This window comes from Parus major, chromosome Z, assembly GCF_001522545.3.
Source record: "Parus major isolate Abel chromosome Z, Parus_major1.1, whole genome shotgun sequence".
NCBI lineage: Eukaryota > Metazoa > Chordata > Aves > Passeriformes > Paridae > Parus > Parus major.
The window spans coordinates 7471441-7491864 of NC_031799.1; the positions used below are offsets into that span (position 1 = coordinate 7471441).

General features: G+C 41.1%; 1 protein-coding gene and 1 long non-coding RNA gene across 5 annotated transcripts in view; both read right to left on the bottom strand.

Annotated features, from left to right (window-relative positions):
* The window catches only part of FAM219A (family with sequence similarity 219 member A), a 94733-nt gene that overhangs the window by 65684 nt on the left and 8625 nt on the right, over window positions 1-20424 (bottom strand). The gene's annotated exons all lie outside the window — the stretch shown is intronic.
* Window positions 3408-20276, bottom strand: LOC117245614. 2 transcript variants are annotated; one of them, XR_004500477.1, is made up of 3 exons: window positions 4618-20252; window positions 4182-4357; window positions 3408-3719 (listed from the first exon to the last, which is right to left on the bottom strand). It is a non-coding gene; the product is annotated as an uncharacterized LOC117245614 (long non-coding RNA). The 2 variants fall into 2 exon arrangements; XR_004500476.1 differs by having other exon boundaries at window positions 4182-20276.

Consider the following 20424-nt stretch of genomic DNA (forward strand, 5'->3'; position numbering starts at 1 on the left):
GGCTTGCAGAGACCTCATGAGGTCACCTTGTCCAATTTCCCCTGCTCAAAAAAGGCCACCTAGAGCTGGATGCCCAGAACCATGATGAGATTTTTTTGAATATTCTCAGGCATGGAAACTCCACCTGTGTGGGAAATCTCTGACCATGCTCCACCAGAGAAGAGCATGTTTATGTTGCTGCCCCACTACCTGTATTCATCTCCCAAGGCAAATTGAGTCAGGCAAGCAAGTGGTTGCTCTGCTGCCCTAAAATGTGGAGACCTTCCCTAAAGAGGTCACCAATAAAAATTCCTGCAGCAGTGTTGAGTACAGGAGCCGTGGCTTATGCTAGGTCTGAAGCATTGAAGTCCCATAAGTATACACTCTTCCTTCTTTCTAGTAAGAAGACGTTGAACCAGCTAGGGAAAACAGCCAATTAAACATTTCCCTGCAGGTCATAACCATAGCTAGAAATTTTTAATTAACAAGTTAAAACTCATTTACAAAAGGCTTATTAACATTTTCAGGACTGGTATACTCAGCTTGCCAACCAGAAAATAGCCTGAAACACCATATGGGAGTCATCAGATTTTCCTTTTGTATTTGTCTCAGTTCATATACAGCAAGTTTCAGAAGAAAGCATCTGATCCACTGAGGGTGTATTTATCTGAGGGTTTCTTTGAAAAAAAATAATTAAAAGAGCTTTTAAAGCTGTAGTTTATGATTGGTTTTGGAAACTGTGACAAAGTATTTACTGTCCAAGACAGTGATTTGAAGGTTTTTCTTCATTTAAGGATCAGTGGCTTTATCTAATCATCAAAATGAATGAGCAATTACATTAAAAAAATGGACTTGTCAATTTGTCAATTAATTTCTCGAGATTAACTCAGGTGTCTTAATGCTGAAAGGCACTGATGAAGTATACAGTGCAGCTTTTTACCTTGGTGTCCTCTGGTTTAAACTGTTTATTTTATGAGCTGTTGCTTATGTAAGCCAACACAAAAAGAAACTGCAGGCCAGAACTCAGTCCCTAACACAGAGATGACCACATCTACCAGAAAAACAAATTTTTCACATGAAAGCAATGAAGCCCCTTTGCTTCCACATGTGAGGTAATGCAGTGCTGTTCTCCATCTGCAGACAGACAGAACTTTCATGGCATCTTGAGCTCCGCCCACCAGCAAGCACAGCGAGAACAGATGTTCTGGGTACTTCTGCTAGAGTGGAGGAAAGAATTGTGGGCAGTAAAAATTAACAACACCAGCTCTGCTTTACTCTGCTGATTTTGGAACAGTCTGAAAAGCAGCAATTGAAAAAGATCAAAAAAATGGTCGGGGAAAAAGACAATGGGAATTCTCTCTTGTTCCCAGCCTATTGATGTACAAAACGCTCGTGGTGAGAGACTTCCCCAGGGTCAAGCTGTTCAGGTATAAGCAGTTTATTATATGGGTAAAGAGAGGGAGAGACCCCTGTCTGCCACCAGCCTCGGCGTCCACGTGGCCGGGGGGGGAGAGAGAGTGGGACGGGGAGAACAGGAGAGGAGAGGTTAAAGATGGGGAGGGAAGAAACAAGGGAGCACGAGAGAGATCAGGGAGAACCAGAGAGGCTTAGGAGAGAGGGGGAGGACAAGAGAGGGGTGAGAGGGAGAAAAACCAAGAGGGTAAGAGCAAGAGAATAAGAGGAGAGAGGGAAAAGCAAGAGAGCAAGGCGGGGGAGAAAACCAAGAGAGCGAATTTCCTGTTACATACAATATATGTCTTTCTGTAGTGAATATTCTAATTCCCAGTAACCAATCACTATGAGATACACCCATTAAAGAATTTACATACAGTCTACAAGAATTACTACATTACCATACAGTGTTGCATTTCAAACTCTAAAAGCTTTACAAATTCTTCCCTTGATTCTTGACCTTTGGATTCTCTATCTGCAGAATGATATTGTTTCATCATCAGGGATTCTCCTTTAGCTGGCTAGGCTATTGTTCTTTGGTCATATAGTAACTAGTACTCAGCATCTTATGACTCAAAGCAAGCTTTCATTTCTACTTAGATTCTAGGCTTCATATTTTCAGAATCTTCTGCCAAACAATCACATTCATAAGGTTTCCCTGTTTCATCCTCCCCAACACCAACCCAAATAAATGGGTTCAAAGATGCAATGCTCCTTCTGTCCAGAAATAAAACCAACTAGAAGATCCAACTCAGATGTCTTAATTTCTGTACATAGTGACTAAATGGAGCTCCAGCATGCTAAACAGCAAGATCACTTCAGTAGGAATTGTGACATATTTTAATTCCAGCACAACCCATGGCAGACAATGAAATGTCTCTCCCCTACTCTTTAGCTCCACTTCTGAGATAAGAGATGAGTAAGTATGTTTCATTAGCTTTATGTGAACTCCAAAACTTCTTTGCTACTCCATCTCTCCATAACTCTCCCACGCAGAAAGCTTGTGTCTGAGACGTCTTGTGCCTTTTTTTTCAAAGTCAGACAGGTGTGCAATATTGGAGAAAGGGGAGAAATAGACTTCAGAGAGAATGAACATGCTCTGTGGCCCCAAGCACTGCACCTCGTCTCCTCTCCACTTCCCACCATCATCAGTCAGCTCAGAAAATGCTGCTTCATTCTGGCTATGCACAGTCAGTAAGGAGGACTTCAGGAGGATGAAGGTTTACAGATTACAGTGACTTACATTTCATATCTCCATCTGAACAGAATGAAATGAGCTTCCCCTGCACTGCAGTGTTACAGAGGGTAGCTCTGAAATTAAAGATAATGGGATAAAAGCCACATCCACCAAGACCCTTCCTTCCCTGTTTGAATGAAACAAGCAATTAGTGGTTAGCACAACCACCCCCAGAACTGCAGGCTGGTGACAGAAATAGGAGAGGAGCCCCGAGCTGTGCAGAGAGAACAGCTTGTCTCCACAGGGATATGCAGAGTGCAGTGAACTGCCTTTCCTGAGGTGGCCGAGCCAACGAAGCTCAGTGTGCCAGGGCTCAATCTCTAAGTGCTCTGTGGTGTAATGACACTTTTTAGTCCACAGTATCACCCCCTCTGCTGACTGTCGGCATCTGTCCCACCCCTGATTTGGCTACTGCTTTCAGAGTCTCCCCACAGGCTGGGAATGTTTAGGACTTCCTTGTCAACCACCATACCAGAACATGTTTGCACCAAGTTCCCAGAGCGTGAAACATGCTGAGATCATTACCCAGCCCTGCTGTGAGAGGCAGATGGTTTGCACTGAATCTAGCTGGTAGGCTGCTAGTCACACCCATCCCTGCCTATGCCAGGTGAGGGGCCTGAGGAGGGACTGCTCACAAAGCCAGGCTGCCACAGCACTGCTCTACCATGGATTGTACATGCACAAGCAAGGTGACAGGTCCGTGTGCACAGGGACAGTCATTGACCTTTGTAACAGAACATCAGAGCTGCAGAGGCAAATGAATTTTTATTTTGATTTAGATTTTGAAATGAATTCATACAAAGAAAAGAAGGAACTCTGCTAATTACAATGGAGCACAGCAGGACCTGAGTGGCTGGATTCTGCTATGATGTGGTGGTAGCTGACCCATTTAAAGGGTCAGAAACACTCGTGCAGGTTTCTCCAATACTGTTTTTCTCCTAAACACATCTTCCATTCCATTGGAGTCTGTGTAAAAGGGGGAAGAGCCAGCATTATTGCAACAGAACAATTTCATCTGTTGCTTAGATTTTTTTTTTAATTCACCGTCCACCTGAAAGAAATCATAACCTATAATTAAAAAAAAGAAACAAACCAACCCCCAAAAAGATACACTAAGAGAACCTCAACAAGCATTATACAGAGGAACATTGGTGTACTGGGGACAATAGGAGATGCATCAGAGAGCTGGGGACAAAGCGTGGAAGGAATAAACTTACAGCCTCAAAAATAAGATGGAAGTTAACAACACATGATGCTCTCACAGGGGCCTTTTCTGAACCATTAATACTATTCTGACTCCAAGTGCTGTGCTATCCTGTGGTCAGAGTTCACCCTTTGTTAATATGCTTTAAGCCTTCCAAGTTGTTGTCTAGTGGTTGTTTGATGACACCAATCCATAGCCAGATTTTTTTCTCTAAAGATTAACCTCTTCTGACTTTCTTCTAAAATATAACAGGCTGTTGCCTGACTAGGAAAATGAAAGAAACTTGGTTATACAGATTTATTTACTTACCCTTCAATACCCCTCCTGGAACACCACTGTCAGGAAGGAGAAAGCATTGCTCACACCTCAGTGCATGGTCCAGTTTGCAAGCAGCTGCTATGCAAACACCAGCCTGCCTGAATTCTGCTCATCCTTCCCACTCATTTGGGTCTTCTCTACTCTAACGCTGTGTTTTCTAGTGAACCCTGAAATAAGGAATCCTAATTAGTTTTCAAGAAGAGCTCTAAAATTCTCTTGTATCAGACAACAAAAACATATGTCAAGGGGTAATGGACAGATTCACTGTCACATAAGCCGCCTGTCCCTCTGCAACCAAACCGTGCCATGGAGGGAGGATCTGCACTTCAACCATTATCTCACAAGACACTTCCACGTTTCAACATGCTGCTGAAAATACGCTGTCATTTTCCTGTGTGCCACAGAGATGCTTCAAAGTAGTACTTACCCCACAGCTAAGCGAGGCAAATCGATGGCATTCTGGGCATTCACCTGCATTTCAATCAGGATGAGTGTAAGAGCATTTACCTCTAGAAATCTGAACAATACTGAATAACTGAAACATTGTGGGCTTTTGTGCACATGCCTCAGAAACTGGCAGATATTAGTGAGAGGTTTCCCAGGGCCACCTTTTTTCTCCCTTTCCCCACCATCCATACATCAAAACACAGCCTCTGCATTCAAGTCCTCTTTTGCTCACCTGAAGCTATTAAAATGCAGGTTTTTAATTTTTAATTAGATACAGATGTGCCTCCTTCAAGCCAAATCATGCATTTACAAGGGTCAGCCGACCAGTCCTCCATAGAAATTAAAGCATGGCTCTACATCTGGAAATCAGTTCTAAAAATATTATTGTAGAATCCACAAATCTTAATGGCCAAACACACTCCTTAACATCTAGGAACATCTGGGAACATCTTCCTGGTGGGCAGTGCGCAATGTAATCCTGTGGCAGAATCCTTTCCCACAACCAGAATGTAACTGTTGAGTGTTTTTAAAGACTCACAGCCATATTGTGGCAAACAGGGAAGTGCCAGTGTCAGAGACTGTGTGATTTGACCTGCACCACTTCAACTACAAGTGATGCTACATGAAGCAGGATGACGACCATCCAGGCCTGGACTGAGCTGCTCTTATAAAACAAGCATCTTCCCATCACAGCAGGTGAGAGCTAACCCAGCCAGAAAACTGGAAGCACACCACCACCATGAGTCAGGATCATTCTCTACCTGAAGTTTTGGGAAGCCAAACTCATTCTTTGTAGTTCAGAAATCCAGCTCTTTATGTCAAGTTTTCTTCCTTATTTGCTCTGTACTACCCCCACTTAAAATTTTTAATTCTTACAGAGAAACCCAGGAAGGCTTCACTTCCTCAGATCAACCAGCCTTTAAATCATGGATGTGTTACTGGTAAAAATCTGCTGATTCCCAAGGGGCAGAAAGGCTCCTTGGAAAAACATGCTTGCACAATTGTGACCCTTTCCCCCCACTTTCACACAGGGCACTGTACTACACTGTGTCTGTAGTGATGCTAAGAGAAGGATTTTCAGGCCTCAGATTCCAAATCCAGCCTATCCTGCCAGCACTGCACTAAACCAGGACTGAGTAACTTCATGGCTCAAGATTAGGATCAAAGCTATTGCATGAAGACACTAAAATACAATGTAGGCACTACGACAACAGTACAATGATTGCTGGGTTCAAGGGTAGCTAATTCTAGAAGGAGAGTTTATTCTTCTTTTTGTAGTGATTCCATGAACAGACAGTATTTTATGGTGAGAGAAAACACAGCCATGTTGGAACAGTTGAGTCTTTAGCAAGAGCCTTATGAAACAGCAAGCAGTGCAAACACATTCATTAATGAGAACAACAGAAAATCCATCAAGAGAACATGCTGAAATAGAACACTCCATAAAGTTTTACAGAACAATAGATTGGAGACTAAGCTGTGCTGTACTGATCAGAAGAGCATGAAGGCACAAGGCTTCACCAGGGTAGAATGACCTGTTACACAGAAATGACAAGGGAAAACACAGCTTGGGTCCCTCTAGTATATTCTTAGAAGCACTGGTTTTCATTGCTTTGAATTGCAAGGGAAAGACAGAGGATGAATTTAAGTGATTTAAACCCCTATTAACATCAGTGACTTAAAAATAAAATCAGCAAGCATGGAATATAAATTTATGTCATTAACTTTCCATTTATGCATTAGTTTTTACTCTGATAACTGGTCTTTCTTCATTTTTCAGACAAGGTTAACTTTCACTTTGACACTAAATCTAGACTTACAGTTACTATTTTTGCTACTGTTATCAGTCTGCGAAGAAAAGTAATCATCCATTGTTATGTTATCCAGAGTCTGGTGACACAATAACATAAATCTGGTATCCCACACCCCCAGTTCCTACTCTGCTATTGAAACTATAGAATAGAAATTGGAGGTATAGTCAATTATTACGGATTTTAAAAAGCAATGAGAAGCCTTAAAAATCCAGCACATTTAAGATTATAAATTCATTTTGAAGCAATGTGTTGCAAAATTGATCAAATTTCTCACCACAAATCAACAAGATCTTAGAACAAACAGGTCTCTGCCTCAGTCCTATTCCACGGTTGATCTAAAAAAGAAAAAAAGCTTTCTTCCTTTTTTCTCCCAATTTCCCATTGTGAAATTGTTATTAATAAACTGAAAATCTTTCTCATGCTCATGAATTACCAACAAAGCTGGAGTTTTGCACGTCAAACCTAGGCACAGGTAGGTATTCACCTGTCCAGTTTGCTAGTTGGACCATGAAGTGTGGATATCCACGGTTCTCTGAAAGTTTTCTTTATACACTAGAAAGTTTCTTTCATACAGGTTGAAGTATTTGTCTCAAATCTTTAAAACAGCTGATCACATGTTTAAAATTGAATTAAATTATGTTAGCCAGCAAATTGCCTGGCAAGTTCCATGTGACTACCTGTTACCTGACAGACATCACTGGGTAGAGACTGTAGCAAAGAGCAACAGTATCATAATCCAGACTTCAAACTCAAGCAGCTTTCTCAATTGCTTTCTTCATGAAAAGTGTGTGTAGTAACCACCACTCCCTAAGTCATAGTATTCTCAGAAACCTTCTCTGCACTTTGATATCAAAGCATTCCTCTGCTCAACTGGCTTTCACACAACTCCAGAAGTGGCTGCTTTAAAAAAGAGAAGTTGGAAACTGTCAAGAGAACAGGCTGACAACTAATCAGACACCTTTGAAGTCTCCCTCTTTGTTTCCAGGGAGCAGAAGTGCGTGTTGTTCAGACGGGTACAGAACACTTCTATATGCACCTAACCAGACCCTGCAATTCTCCAGAAGCAGAATATTGCTTATTCAAAGAAGAGGTAAAAATGATTCGCAGTCTTGAGTGTTTGTATGAAAAACAACACTTTCTGTTTTTGAATTCTGTTCTGCTGACAACCAGCTTTTTAGAAATGCACAACAGAACAAGCAAGTGTCAGAAAACCAGAGACTTTAATGCTTTAAAGTGATTAAATGAGTGACTTACCTCCCCATGAATGTGTCAAGAAGAATTTCTCAAAGTGTCATTTAAAATAAGGTGGCCAAAAAAGCTGGAAGTTGCTCTAATTTGAAGGCGTTTCTTTTATGCGTCAATTGCTTTTGGTTTCTAATGTGTTGATTTCTATACCTGTACTCTATAGGGACCAGCCTGGACTGTGCAACCCAACTAACAGGGACAGGAAAATCAGAGGGGTCTAGCAGAATCTAGAGGCCTCTCCCTCTGAAAATTCTGAAAACTGAGCTAAATTTATGTTGAATTGTTTAGAAAAAGAAGTTTGTGCTGAAAGGACCACCCAAAGTGCTCCTCTTTATTTATGTATTTAATATTCCCTAAAATGCTCACTCCATTTCATCAGATTTTAGTGGCAGATTAGTGTCTACCAAGGTTTCAGAAACTCTGACCTTGGAAAAGATTTGACTTTTATGGGCTGTGGTTTTCTATCAGAAGCCTTGTTAGACCTCAATGGCCTCTGGCACTTCTTTATCAGTGCTATTGCTGCTTAATTACAGCCTAATTGCTGTCTCCAATCGCACTGCACACCCAACAAGCCTGTGGCTCCCTCTTCTGTGTGTGTCTGATGGATGGTAGTGACTGATTTGCAGTACTCCAAGGTCTCTTTACCTTTGCTCTGCTACACAAGTAGCCTGTATCACATCTCATGTAGTCCCATGACCTGTGTGCTGATACCTGCTGTCACCAGGTACACCCTGTCACACAAAAACATCTCCACAAAGCCTCTGCTGGGACACTGCAATCTTTCCTTAGCTGCTTCATCTCCAGTCTCGCAGACACAAACAAAGCATGGTGGTTCTCACACCAAGGACAGAAGCCTATAATTGCACACAAGTGCACCTGGACTTATCCCAGGATTTAAAGTAAGATCTAACCCCATGGCAACCTGGAAGTGGTGTGGGGGGGCAGCAGCAGAAGGGGCTCACAGCAAAAAGGCATCTTAAGACAAGCATCTTTGGTCATACCTTTGAAAGCAAACTAGTTGATGTGTAGAACCATCATTCAAAATACTGGCATCTTAATCAATCTAAATCTCAACCAACCCCACTTCCAGGGCAGGGAAACCTCAACTCGCTGCTGAGCACAGTTGCATGGATGTTCAGGAATAAAAAGTCTGCGTCAAGGATCTGAGCCTTACAGATTGGCCAGGAAATGACACTGCATGTTCAGTCCTTTGGGGCTACTTGTCCTAAGAAACAAAACCCTGCATTGCAGCTCTAAGCCAGCACTCAGGCACATCCATACTACAATGAATTGGCATCAACCCTTTTAGATTCCTTTTTTCCATACAATATTCTGACACAGCAATGGTCTAGCAGAGACTTGTATTTTGGCTCACATATTTACTATATTTGACATTACTGTCCTGAAACAAATTCTTATTAGAAAAAAAAGTTGCATGTAGTTTCTCCTGTGAACCCAAGGCTCCACAATCATTTGGCAAAATCTTAAATCACTGTTTGCCCTCTCATTGACTTACTTATTTTATAGACACAGCTGAGGCGTATAGGTAATTTGAAACTCTGATCTGATGGCTTTCATGGGGGTATTGCTGAGCTCTTCCATTGTTTTCAATTTTGTTCATAGCCTAGTGCACCATGGCTGGATAGGAATCACAGAAAACCATCTGAAAAATGTTTACTGAGTAAAATTATTTCAGGAAAAAGCAGGACAAATACCAGAGGCAAATCCGCACAGCTTGCCCATTTTCCCTACAGCTGCAGGACGCAAAAAATACTTTTCCAAAACACCTTCCTGATCGTTTTTTAAGAGGAAACACAGCAGCATAGCTGGCAATCCTGATAATCTGCAAAAGCTCTACAGACTGTCCTCTGTAATCACTGCCTTGAACAAATAAGAAAGATGCACAGCTCTATACAAAATTCAGTAGCACTTAGAATTTGCTTGGAAATCTAATCACAGTTTAGTTCAGCAAGTAACTGTAAAGGGAAATCACATTTTCTTCTCTATTTCTTAATCAAAGCTACTTGAACCCAAGTTTCCATGCTGCAACCCCTGTAGTTACCTATAAAACACATCCTTTAGGACATATAAAACTGCAGTCAAATAAGTGACTATCAAATAATCTCCCTCTTGGCTCTCTCTCTACAAGTAACCTGTCTGGAAGCAGCTGGAATTTGTTAGTAAATGAAGACACAAGTCCAAGAGGCAATGCAACCTCATTGTGACCAGCACGCAGCTCTTGCATATCTTAGAAGCAAATCTTTCTCAAGTGGTTAGAACATTTTCAGTGCTCTGAGGGGTTTGGAACTATCTGAGTTAGTGCAGGGCAGCTAAAAGACAAGTTCACTTAGTTTTAAACAAGTTACCTGAGGTATATTTTCACCAAAAAAACACAAAGCTCACCAAAAGCTAAATGAACCAACTTTTGGCATGGTCACTGCAGTCCTGGAAGGCTTCATGCTGGCATGTCTGGACAGAGATACTCAGCTTAACATTACTTCAGGTGTGTCTATATTATGCTGGAGTCTCATTGTGGTTACAGGATGGATGCACTCTCAGATATTCCTGGAAGTGGAATCACAGCACCACATCCACATTCACTTTCTCATGTGGTTGAAACCACCAGAAACCACCAGATCACATCACTGCATACTGGACATGAGGTTCCTCCCAGGAAAGAGACTTAAGAGATCCATTAAAATAAAATGATACATAGCTCATAATGCTATGAAGAAATAGTTCCATCCCAGTCAGCTGAAGGAGATGGACAAATCATTCAGTTTTAAGAGAGAAATTGTTAAAGAAATATTTTTTGTTTCTGGTAAAGGCATATTCATATACTTCTTCCCTATATAAAAGTTAAAGAATTCCAGAACTGTAGGTCTTGTATCATGTTAGCTTGTAACAAAACCCCGTCTGCATGAACAAGAGGACTGGTGTTCAGGGAAAACAGAAGATGTCAACCTCACACTTCCATAAGGCTTTTCCTAGCCCACGCTGGCTGCTACCCACCATGACTTCAGCAAGAACAATCAGAGGCTAGAAAGAAAAAAATCAATGCTGCAGGATTACATTAGAGATCATCTCTGGAAAACAAGTGTCTAGCTCTTGGGAGCTGTAAGGTTGCCTACACTGTTTCATTGTCAGGATAGAATTAATTTTTCTTTGAGTTGTTTTCATTGGAGAATCCCTACTGTTTCTAGGAGAGTCATGAGCTGTTGAGCTCTAGGGGCAAGTTCACATGAACAGTTTATTAATTTAGGCTTGTTGTGCCCTCATCTGCGTTGGTTTCTTAGGAGATGGCCAATACCTCCACAGGGAGACCTGCCAGAACCTCGGAGGCACTGCTGAAATGTGAGCCCCAAATTCATGTTTCACCCTTAAAAACAGAAGATGGGCATTTTGTGATGCCAATGCGTTTGTCCCTGACCACCCCAGGAAGAAAAGACAGACTTAAACAGAAAACTTCTTCCACAATGGAAAGACATTTAAAAAATAATCAATTGAGAACAGACATCTAAATCCCCGATCTTGTTAGCACTGCTGCAGTGTCTTCAAAGTGCTATCAGAACTCTCTTTATCTATGGGAAGAAACCTTGTTTGTACCAGAAAGACAATGGAAACATTAAATATAAATCTAATATTAATGAGTTTACAACATGTTGGCTGCCCATAGAAACAAAAGGGCAGTATTGCCAGTCTCTGCTTAAATGAGGCTGCAATTTTAATCAATATTAACAAAGTGTACATCCCACCAGATGTTTATTCTTGACACAGAGCTGACATTTATGTACAACTATCAGGTTCAAAAGCTACTTTTTAAACATTCAAACCTGAGAATACTGAAAGATACAATGGTACAGCACCACAAAATTATCCTGTTCTTAATCAATACTGCATATAGAAAGTTGAAACCTTATAAAGAACAATCTAGAGGAGCATGAGACTCCTTCCTGGAAGTCTGGGAAAAAACAGACTTGTCTTGACCAGAAAATTTTACTGATTCTGACTCAACAGGATGTTTCTGTGACATACCCACATTCCGCACATTTTGGAACAGAACTGAACCCCTTCAGCACCAGTTATCCAGGTTCACCCCTTTTTCCAATAGCTCTTTAGAGACAGCTTCACAGACAGAACAGACTCAAAACAATTTGGACAAGAAGGATTTTAGCATTTATTTTATAACTCATCCCTTCAGCAGACCACAGTGGATGGAGCTTTGGCACAATTTTTAGCTTCAACAGGGAACCACAGAATATTCTGAGTTGGAAGGGACCTACAGGGATCATCAAGTCCAACTCTTAACTCCTACGTGTGTACCTGCTATGCCAAAACAGCAGAACAACAGCTTGCAAGAAGGCTTTGCCTTGCATGCCCTAAAGTACCTGAAGTACTCCACGATACCCAAACTTGTCAGAGGCGTGCAGGTAGCAAAGGAACCACCACACAAGCCTCCCACCATCCGCTGGATAAATAGCCAGATGGCAAGCCTGCAACAAAGGCACCATGAGGCAGTCCATGTTCCTGTTCACTGAACCTTGTAATGCAGCTTAATTTCTCCAATCTAAATACCAAGCCCTGAAAGCTGCTCTATCTCTTGCCCATTTTCTAGATAACATTAGGTATCCAGAAGGGAGCTGTTTGCATTAAAAATAGGATGTGTCACATTAAGCCATTGGCACATTCTATAAAAGCTAGGGAAAATATTTTTAAGAAGGCACTCTAAACGATCCTGGCTGTTCTTGATACTTCAGTAATTCAAGGGGTATTCAACACAGTAAAGGTGGCCTGTGGCCGAGTTCTAGTGGGAATAGTCCAAGCTCAGCATCATAAACATTGCTAAATCTATAGAAATCCTTGTCCAGGTTATAAGAAGGAGATAAGGACTTCTAAGAGCAAATCCTCTGGCAAATAGAGGGAATCCTTGCCACCTGCTTCACCAGCAACTTTTAACCCAGCTTTGAACCACAGGTTTGTTTTCAAAAGCTTTACCTCAAGAGTCCCACAGTGTGCAGTATAATTCAGCTGACACTGGGGCTGGTTGGTGCCCTGTCCTGTGATGTTTCCTGGCATGTATGATCACAAAGTCACCTCTGCAACATTCAAGACTGTGACCATAAAACTTGCTCTGGAACAAGTGACAGAAGCACACAGCAACACTGCATCAGGGGCAAGGCAGCTAAGTTTACATATTTGTGTAAACTGAGCTTAAACACATGCTGAGCATGTTACAAACCAGCCACTGCAGTGTACATGTACAAACTGGTTTTCCTTAAATTGAAACATTTGTGCACTATTACTGCCAGCCAATACACTGTGAAACCCTTTCTGTTTCACCAGACCACTTTCATACAGTATTACTTTTAGACACTTACACTTAGAGCTCTAACATTTCACCTGCTACAAGTACTGCTGGAAGGGAAACATTAGCCAACAAAAGCTTGTTGCAGTACCAAAGCCAGCACCTGAGGAAAAACTAGTGATGACCAGCACCTCCACTGGGACTAGGTGTATCCTTCTTACCAGAAGAAATTATTGCAGCAACTCAAAGCAACATAAAAGAGTAATGTTCTATGCACTGACAGCTGTAAGAATCTCAAACATTCCATCATACCAACCTGATAATAAAAATAAGGCAGATTTCAAGGAAAGATGTTTCTCTTCTCAGAAACCTACCAGATGAGGTTTGGAACAAAACAAAAAGGTAAAGGTTTCTCATTTATTTTTTTTATTTCTTGACATCAGAGGCATGAGGGAAAGAAAACCAGAGAGAAAAGTTGAAATATAAACATCTATTCAACATGAAATCATCCTAGCTAGTGGTGGAATTCTACCAACACAACAGAGCAGAGACCTCTATCAAACAATAGCAGTAAAGGCAGGAGTTACTCAGAGTAATATAAAACAATACCAAGGCTAGGAAAGTTGGTTACTCATGATTTTCAGCCCTTCACACAGCACAATTTAGTGATGCAAGACAGGCCAGAGACCAATCTCAGTAAAAAGGAAATGCCTTCCACCTCTTTACTCAAAGTTACGTAGCCTTTGAAATGGCTTGGAGTTTTGGTTGTTTGGTTAGGATTTTCCAAGGTATATAAAGAGACTGATACAGATCTTCTGTGTATTGGGGAATGTGCAGGTTTATCAGCAGCTCACTAGCTTTGTGAAACTGAAATTCATGCTGTATTTCAGCCAGGTCTGAAGACAGACTGCACCCGTGGCAGAGTAAAGCAATACCACGACATCAGAGGTAATGGCTCATTAAGAGTCCTTAAGATGTTTTTCTCTCTCTTGCCCTCCATCACTGATGCTTAGATTTCAGATACCAATCCTTCCATCCCAAAAGATACCTCTATTCTCAATTTAGAGCTTTTTGATGTGCATTCATCATTTAGTATACCCCTCTGCCCTAAATAAAGTTTTTGTTCTTTTTTGGAACAAATCCAGTTGAGTTTCAGAGCAGGAACTCTAATCAGGAAACATTAATTAGGCTGAAATAGCTGGACATAGCTGGTGGTTTTCCAGGTGATCTGCCAAACTGAAGGAGGGCGAGGTTTAAAGAGCCACTTATTTCACTCCAGCGAGCAGTAAAAGAAGTTTTAAATAAACCTCAGTGGTTACTAAGTCCTTTCCAGAACCTAATTTAGAGGAATTACCAAGATATATGTAAATATTAACAGGTAGAAACTGGACATACTCAGGAACTGCTAAATCATAGGTTCATAGAATGGCCTGGGTTGGAAGGGACCTTAAAGATCATCCTGTTCCAACCCCCCGGCCCTGGGCAGGGAAACTTTCCACTAGATCAGGCTGCTCAGAGTCTCATCCAACCTGGCCTTGAACACTGTCAGGGATGGAACATCCACAATTTCTCCAGACAACCTGTTCTAGTACCTCACCACCCTCAAAGCAAAGAATTTTTCCTAATACCTAATCTAAACCTACTCCCTTTCAGTTTGAAGCCATTCATCCTTGTCCTGTCACCACATGCCCTTGTAAGAAGTTCCCCTCCATCTTCCTTGAAGGCTCTCTTTAGGTACTGGAAGGCTACAATTAGGTCACCTCAAAGCCTTCCCTTCTCCAGGCTGAACAATCCCAATTCTCTTAGCCTGTCCTTGTATGAGCAGTGCAACAACTCCTCTTTTTAAGCTTTTATACTTCCAGGGTTGTTTACTTAAAAAAAAAAAAAAAATCTGCAAGATAAAAGCAAGTACTTTCAAAATAACTTCAGAAGACATCCATCTGGTCCATCCAACCTTTACGAAGTGTCTAACTTGAACTGTTGACACCATTTAGGAGAGGTCCTATCCATACACAGTTTCTACCCCATCAAGGCTATGAGTGCCTCCTGCACTCTGAAAAAGACTGTACATTCCACCACCACTCAAGTGACCACAGCACAGGCTCATCCTTCAGACAGGAATCTTCCCGAAAACTAACCAAGCAGCTCTGGTTTAGTGCTGTGTGTGCTCACCATCCAAGCACTGCCTGTACCATCTGATGCACAGTGAGACTGTAGTTCATGCAATATTTGCTTACAATAGACTTTAGCTGTGGGCAAACACTTGAGGCATTAACTGGAGGTCATGCTGACAAATACAGCAAAACTTACTTAGAAACTCAGGGAAGGACAACAGCAGCTTTTAAAAAATCTGATCCAGCAATACAAAATGGCAACTGACAGAACTAATAGAGGATGGATTGAGTAAAGGATGGTATTTCCATATGCGTAACAATATTTTGAAGTTGATTCTGGTAATAGTGACAGATGCATAAGAGCATTCACTGTGAGCTTCAATACAGGATGGAAAGCACTACAATGTTCCAGGGAAGCAGCCCTGTCTTTGAAGAACATAGATCCATCTAAAAACTGATTTGGATGCATTGTATTTGTTAATAAAGGAAAAAAAAAGGCTGAATGAGGACTGCTGAAATTACCAAAATACTAATTTAGAAGTGACCACCATTAAATTTCATATGATGTATCAGTTAAACTGAATGTTTTGTTTTTATTATCGCTGGCAATCAGCACAATTAAATCCCATGTCCTAGAAATGCCCCAGGAAGAGCACTTCTATTTCTGCATAATAAAAGGGATGAACTGACTTCAGCCTTGAAAAATTAAAAGATTTGTGATGTTTATCAATTAAGACCGCAGCCTGAAGTACAGCTTCAGACTACTAAGATAAAGTTCTTTAGCCCCACTAAACCAAAAGAACAAGTTTGCAATATCAAGGGGATAAAAACTCAGCAAGGGTCTAACACACTTCAGAATATCAAGCTTGGAGTGGTATTTACCAGACCTGCTTCATCCACACCTCCTGGCTCTCTGTGTGTCAGCATGAACACGTTATCACCATTGCAACTGACTGCTGGCAGTTCCCTGTGATGTTAATGAGTTCTGAATTTATGCAAAATCTCTCAGCTGCTGCTTCCGCAAAAACTACCAACTGAGATACCAAGGCAGAATACCTGTGGTAAAAGCATCTAGCTTTCTCCCAGTTATAATTAATATGGCAAGCCAGACTTCAGTGGCCATTTGAAAATCTTTCAGAACACAAAATGACTGGCCTAGAAAAAAAGAGTCAACAAAAATGCACCATGACTCTGTTTTGAGGTCCTACCTATCTTGAAAAAACTTTATGACATATCAGAAACCAGAAATAAAATGCTTGATCCTCAAAGCAATTAGGATTTGCAAAAAGCTGCCAGGACCTTGTGCAATCAAGTAAATCTGCAACGACAGAATAACGTCACAGCTTTTTTATAAAATTATCCATGGTCATTCAGAATCACAAACACAGTGAAGTTTCCATGGTTTAAAAAGGAGGAAATTAAGTGAGCCAGCATCAAACACACATCTCTTAGCCCAGTAAAAGCACCTTCTGCCTGTCCATCCAAGTCCTAGGACACTATCCACAAGCTTCCCAAAAACATGCACTGCTATGAATGTTATACTAAGCATTGATTCAAAGGTTAATCACTTGCATAAGCAAGGGAAAACTTTGGGACTATTAGAGTCAGTACCATGAAATACTGGTTTCAACACCATAGTTGAAGAGAGAGATTGCAAATATGTCCTCCATCTCATATGCAGATGCAACAACTGGGGTCCCAGTCACTGAAAAGAGTTGAAGTGTGCACCTAATTCACCCATTTGTTAAATGGAGCACAACTTATGCACAACTTTCAAGCAGAAAGCATCACTTCTCTAAAAGTCACTACAGAAGCACCTCTAATCTTGTATGTGCTACCAGTTAACCTTGTGGGACAAACTTTTCTTACTGAGTTGGATTCTATGTGAAGAAATTTTCTCCCAAAATTCAGGGATTAATCTTTGAGAATTCAATGTTGCAAATATAAAACCTTAGAGTTAGTACAAGTTCAGATCTGACATTTCTCACTGCAGCACTGGGGAACTTTTTTCCTGCAGAAGGCATGAATTATAAATTCTATGTAGCTACATAATCCAAATAAAATATTCTCCCATAACCAGATAATCTCTTTAAAATAATTCTTACATGCACAGCATGGATCATCTCAGCTATTTTCACAATAACTTTGCCCTAATTTTTGCAAAAAGTACAAGAAATTATTTTCACAGAACTGCTTTTGTGATATGCTTTCTAAGGTACATCTACAAAAGGGTTTGGCTCTGCTGGAAATGATGAAAACAAGGGGCAGTATGACATTTTATTTCATCAGAGCAGCAGAGGAATGACTAATTTTTGCAGAATTCTAGACTGTATCTTCAGGTTTTGCATTAGAATCCTGAAGTGGTAATTCCTGCCGCTTAAATCTCAGTACAGATGTGTCACAACATATTTTCAAGAGCTGGACTTGCTCTAACTCCTTTAACAATACCCATTTCTGCCTAATCACAGTGATCAAAATTGGAAGCTGATCTGACTTTTGACACACACATTAACAGGAATGGAATCAGAAGCCAGCAGTTTCTCCTTGGCTTATCAACTGCCAAGAACCCAACGTGAAGTGCAGCTTTTACACGCTCCAGTGGGCTAGGTGACCTCCATCCTCAGAGCCTGTGAACATGCTGTTCCTGTTACTATTCTCAGAACCGCAATTCCCATTTTTTCCCCTTATATAAAGGGAAATTAAGATTAGAGATCGAGACAGACCCACAGGCCCAAAAGAGATTGGTAGGGGCAGAGAGGAATGGTTAAGTCTTTCCCTGGACTACAACACAATTTTCCTGCAAGATCCTTTGAAGTTTTAGAATTCTAAGCTTAGAAAAAGCTTTTTCTGCTGTTTCCATTTCATGGGTCCTGTGAAAGCCCTATTACAAACGTCCATTCCCACCCTATCCATATATCCCTCAGCTTTTCTCAAGGGATATCATGCATGGCTTTCTCTTGTTCCACATATATTCCAGAGGCAGATGCTATGAGAAACAAGGTTCAGGTATGGTGCATTGCCTTGTGCTTTCAAAATAATTCCACATTCACTACCACTAGGGCTCAAAGCCACAACTAAAAAAACACCAGATAATTTTGATGATGCAGGCTGTACTTATGCTAATGTATTTTGCCTCTGGAACAAAGATGTCCCACAGAAGCATTAGTGAAAGTGTTGCTGCAGAGGGGAGGCTGTGCAGTCAGAGTAGGTGCCTGTACTGATATGGGAGCACTGCACATTTCTCTGCACACCTCAGGCTCTTGCTCCAAACTAGTGAAGTCTGGAAGGTTGAGCCTTCATTAGTTCTGTTCCATCAGCATGATCACCCCTCTCCATTCACTGACTGACAAAGCAGTGACTGCACAATCTGTATGTGGTGTTCAGCTGGAGACTCTGCTCCGGCCATTACAGACAGTGTATTTTTCATCTGCATCACATGCATGTTGTTGGGGAAAAAAGTAATGCTTTCATAGAAAGAAGTACATTGTTTTTAGACATGACAGTCACAAGATCCTGCCAGACAAAACCTTTGCAATGCTACCTTTGATTAGGAACATTCCTATTCATTTTTTCATTTCAATTAACAACATGCAACCCATGCAATGCATACCTCCTTCCCTCCCTTTCCCATTTCTCAGGTCAGTCTGCTCAAATAGCTCCTTGGATGTTCAGGTTCTGCAAACTTCAGAAATTTAAAAATTTGTCTTTTATTACACATCAAACTGCTTGCAACAAGCAACAATGAAACAAGTTTGAAATTCGGCTCTACAATCAAGTCACAACCAATGACGATAAGACCCATGACTATTAAAATTTTAAGTATTTTCCTCTGCTGTGTTAAACACTACAGGCAAAAGCCTTTTTAATCAGAGATTTCTGAACAAGCATCCCCAGATGCTTTCCTGTAGTTCAACCCTTGACCTTGTACTGGTGCATATTCCTCTCTAGGTGCAGGGCTCTGCACTTACTTTTGTTGAACTTCATAATTTGATTTGAATCCCCTTACCCTCTCTTCTCTAACAGGTATTAGACCTTATGCTTCAACAACCTCCAGAAAATACTTTCCTAGAACTAGCTGGCTCAAAACATGGGAAGTCCATCTGCTTCCCTTATCCCATCATTAGTCTGCTGTAAGGCTGGTACATCAGCCAAGGAGTGAAATGGGAACAGTTCACTGTCTGGGGACATGACTTAAGCAATACTAACGGAACACCCTTTAGGCAAGTGTAAATTAATCTCTTCTGAACTTAGAAATGTAACCAACAGGTCCTTTTCAATACTGCAATACACTACCAATGTGCTCTTCAGCAGGGACTGCAGTACTTCCTCACTTTAAGGGAAAAAGTAACAGTTTCTTAAGTCTGAGAACCCCCCACATCTGTGCAGGTAAGCACAGAAACTCAAAAAAAGGCAAATTACCTTAGTTAACTATGCAAAAAAAGTGAAATGATGAGCTGATGAAAACACAAATATAATTGCATTTAAGGCAGCTAAATGCTTGGTCCATCAGGTAAAAAAGATCTACTGGCCAGCTGCAAGACATGTGTTTGGAAGAAAGGAAGAAAAGAGCACTAGAAGCCATGTCTGAAGCAGGCTCTGTCTCATCTCAGCTAAAAAACTCGTCCAATGCCTGTGGCAAACTTGCTGAAATAAAAGAAATCACCATGCCCCAAATTCAGTGGAGGATAGGGAAGGAAACAATAATTAGATCAGCATAAGCAACTCTGACATTGATTCAAGAACCAAGATTGGTTTTCACCTGGGGCCACATACAACAAAAATATGAAAAAAGAAATAACCTAGGTAATTATTTTGCTTGGATATGGGTGTACTAAATCACTAACCTACATTCCCATGCAATCAGTAAAATACGCAAGAGAGAAATGATCATTAGAATATTGCTGCTCTGCTTGGCTTAGGAAAAGAGACTGTCTACAGGCTTTATTGGACTGAATGCTGCAGAGCCCAAAAGATAGGTGCTCATATAAATGGGAGTCGGCTCAGAAAGGAAACTGAAGAGAAACTAAGAAAAAGCAGTGTCAGACAAGATTGAGTCAAAACACAATACCATGTCCAAAGAGGAACAGTCCATATCTGATGGTGCTGGATGCTGAAAGAAACAGCAGCTCCTCAGAAAAGCTCTAACACAGACTATTCTGGAAGAATGCTGAGGAAAGAGCTGAAGTAGATTTGTTCTACCTGTTTCAGCACTGCACACAGACTCTAAACAATGTGCTCTGGTAGGCAGATGGTGCTGGGTTACAGGAGTCACTTGGTGGCCAGTTATTTGATAGGCAACGACTTTGTTC